We start from the raw sequence: 3,895 nt of genomic DNA on the forward strand, positions 1-3,895 counted from the left end.
TAACAAATTATGACTAACATTGAAAAGGATGGAAATTCCAGAACACTTAATTGTGTTCATCAAATCCTATACCTAAATCAAGAAGATATTATGTGAACAGAGCAAGGAAACCTAATGGTTTGAAAATAATGTGGATCACATTTATATTATTTCTTACCTATTTAATCTTATGTTTAGCAAATTATTCCAGATACTGAACTCTATGAAGTATATAGTATCAGGATTAGAGGAAGATTTTATCAATAATGAACATTAGACAGATGACACAAACTTGCTTGCCCAAAGTGAGGAAAAGTTGAAGTATTTGCTGCAGAAGATCAAAGAATATAGCCTTCAAAATGGACTACATATTTTGTAATTGGATTATCAGTCTTTACAAAAAAGTGCAATCCATATTGAAGGTTATATTCTTTGATCTTCTGCAGCAAGAAATTCAAAGACCAATAACGTAATTCTAAAATGGGCAAAAGACATGGAAAAACTTTTCACAGAGGACACTCATATGGCCAACAGATATATGAAGAAAGATTTAAAGTCATTGGCAATAAGAGAGATGCAAATCCAAAACACAATTAGATAATGTCTCACCCCAGTAGCAGTGGAAAAGTTTAACAGGTAAGGAAGAAATAAATGCTGGAGAAAATGTAGAGAGATTTGAATTCTCATATATTGTTGGTGGGTTTGTAAAATGGTATAACCATTTGGGAAGGCAGCTTTTGTTTCTTCAAAAAGCTCACCTTAGAAACTCCATATGACCCAGCTATTCCACTGCAAGGAATATATCCCAGGAAAATGGAGATACGTACAGCAATGTATATAGACTTGTTATTTGCCATCACAAGAATATGGAAACAGCCCGAATGTCCAACCACAACCTACTGGATTGAGAAATTGTGGTGCGTTCACCCAATGGAATACTATGCATCACTCAGGAGCAATGATTTAAAGAAATCATATACTACGTAACTTGAGAGAGACTGGAGAACATTATGCTAAGTGAACTAACTCAACTTTATAAGGACATATACTGAAAAAAGACAATTATTGTAAAAACAGGATAATAAGATAGCTATAAAAATAGGATAGCTATAAAATGTTACATTATTGTAAAAATAGGAGGATAACTAGTAAAACATGTATGAAGGTCGAGGTAGGAGCAGAGGGGTGAGAATCAGTAGAAGGGAAATCATAGGGTCATACAATTTGGTGGGTGGAGGAGGGAGTAAAGGAAATGGGAAATATCCAGTGGGGATCTGAAAAGATGGGGTGTAGTACAATGGTCATTAATTTTATAAAACATAACATATGGGAATTATTGAATGAAGTATAACATCAAGGAAGGAAAGTGTGAAACACACACACACACACACACACAAATTACCACCATATGTATGAATGAAATATAATGTATAGTAATAATTGTATGCATACCAATAAAAAAATATAAATTGCATTCCAACATCAGGAAAACAAACTTCTTACCACTAAATCAAAGGTAACTTTGTGACATATGGAGTTTGTCCATTGGTACTTTTGATTCCATTGATACTTTTCAGTAACAGTGTTGGAAAAGGTTACTGTCTATCCCATGGATTGAAAACAAAACAAATCAAAGCCCAAATATGTTTTGGACAAGGAACAGCATGAGAACTCCTTGGAGCACTCAAGCAGACAGAGGTCTTTGAAGAGACCAGACAAGATCTTTGTAGGTACTTTCAGGGGCTCTGGCCTGTCCTAAGGACCAGCACTACTGTCTGTGTCAGTACCCTTATTAAATTCCGCATCCTGCAACACCACTTTGGGCCATAACTATGGTCTGAAAGTGTTTCCTGTGCTATATTCATATGCATGGTTCTCTTTGCTTTAAGAGATGCAACAATTATCTGTCAGTTTGGTTACTGGGGCAATATTTGCATGTTGCCAGTTACTTTATATCTTGGATCAAATAGACTTGGATACTACTATTTGCTCCTATTAGTATAGCACTTGTATGTCAGTCTACTGTACTTGTGTAGCTCTTAGGGTGTTCTGGTACTGGAAACTATGTCACCAGTGTCTCAGGTACAATAAGTATCAACTATGTGAAGAGTTTGCAACAGAGCTCCTAGATTAAGACATATTAGTACAAAGGATTGACCATCCACTTCTCAAACACTGGGGTTTCAAAAATTCTATTAACAGAGGAATATGGACAGTTATGATACTAGACCAACAACCCAGATAGAAAATTTCTCAAAAATGTATTGAAACAGCTGAAAACAGTCATTAATAATTGTAACATGGATTGTACAATATAAGAATGTGGGGAAAACGGAAATTGTCAAATATGAAATGATAGCATGAAGATTGACATTTTAAACATCAGTCAGCTGAGATGGACAAACACGGGCCACTTTGAATTAGACAATCACATGATCTATTATGCTTGGAATGAGGTAAAATGATGTTACTTTCATGGGTAAAAAAGACAATTTCAAGGTCCAGCCTGAAGTACAATGCTGTGAATGATAAGATATTATTGATATGCATACTAGGAAGATTATTATTCAAATATATGCACTTACAACTAAAGCCAAAAAAGAGGACATTGAGGTTTTCGACAAACCTATGCAGTCATAATTTGATCAGACAAAAAATCAAATTATGTTAATAATTATTGGTGACTGGAACACAAAAGTTGGAAACAATATGGAAGGCATGGTAATCAGAAAGTATGGACTTGGTGATAACATGAAAAACTGGACTCTGAAGAAGAATACTTTGCCAGGATCAGAAGAAGACTCATCAAAAACGTGTTATACAGATGACACAACTTTGCTTTTTAAAAGTGAGGAGAATATAAAACATTTTCTGCAGAAGATCAAATCTACAGCTATTGGTATGGATTATATCTAATTATCAAGAAAACAAAAGTCCTCCCCACAGTCCAACAGTCAACATTTTAATAGGAAAAGGTTGAGGGCTATCAAAATTTCATCTTGATTTGATCAATAATCAACACCCTTTTTAACAGCAGTCAGGAAATCAAGAGATGTATTGCACTGGGCAAGTCTGCTGTTAAGGAATTCTCCAAAATATTGCGAAGGGACAAAATCAGTTTGAAGAATAAGATGAAAGGGGTTTTTTTTTGTTTTGTATTTTGTGGTTTTGTTTTTTTTTAAGTAAGGTGTTCCTGATTCAGGCCATGATTTTCTTTATCATCAGCTATGCATCAGAGAGCTGGGCGATGAATGAGGATGACAGAAGAATTGACATCCTCAAACTGTGGTGCTAGAGAAGAGTACAGAATATCTCCTGGACTATCAAAGAAAAAGAAGACATTTCTTGGAAAAATTGGAGCCAGCATACTCATTGGAGGACAAGATAAGGGTACTTTTTATTTTATACTTTAAACATATAGCTAGGTTAGGCTATTGCTGGAAAAGAGACATAATTTTTGGAAAGATGGAGGGTCAATGAAGGAGAAGAAGACCTCCAATGAAATAGATTAGTCAGAGTTGATAAGGATGGCTCAAGATAGGGCAAGTTTCACATATGCTGTTGACAGGGTTAATATAAATAGTACTTGACATAACAGCCCTAACAACAATAACTAATCATTCTTAGCATTTTAGCAAGAAAATGAAGTATGGCAAAAAAAAAAGAGTTTATATTTTAAAACTTCAAATTAACCATAATACTATGTTGTTGGTATTATGTGCCGTCGAGTCGCTTGCGACTCATAGCGACCCTATGTACAACAGCCCTAAACTCTGCTCTATCCTGTGCTAATCGCACTGTCTTTGAAACTCCCATCACAATTATTCCAGTCGCTGAATCAGTCCATATCATAGAGGCCTTCCCCTCCTGCGCTGTCCCTCCACCCTCCCAAGCATGATGTCCTTCTCCAAGGACC

The sequence above is a fragment of the Elephantulus edwardii genome, unplaced genomic scaffold (genome assembly GCF_000299155.1).
Source record: "Elephantulus edwardii isolate Elephantulus edwardi_28Jun2011 unplaced genomic scaffold, EleEdw1.0 scaffold00147, whole genome shotgun sequence".
Taxonomy (NCBI): domain Eukaryota; kingdom Metazoa; phylum Chordata; class Mammalia; order Macroscelidea; family Macroscelididae; genus Elephantulus; species Elephantulus edwardii.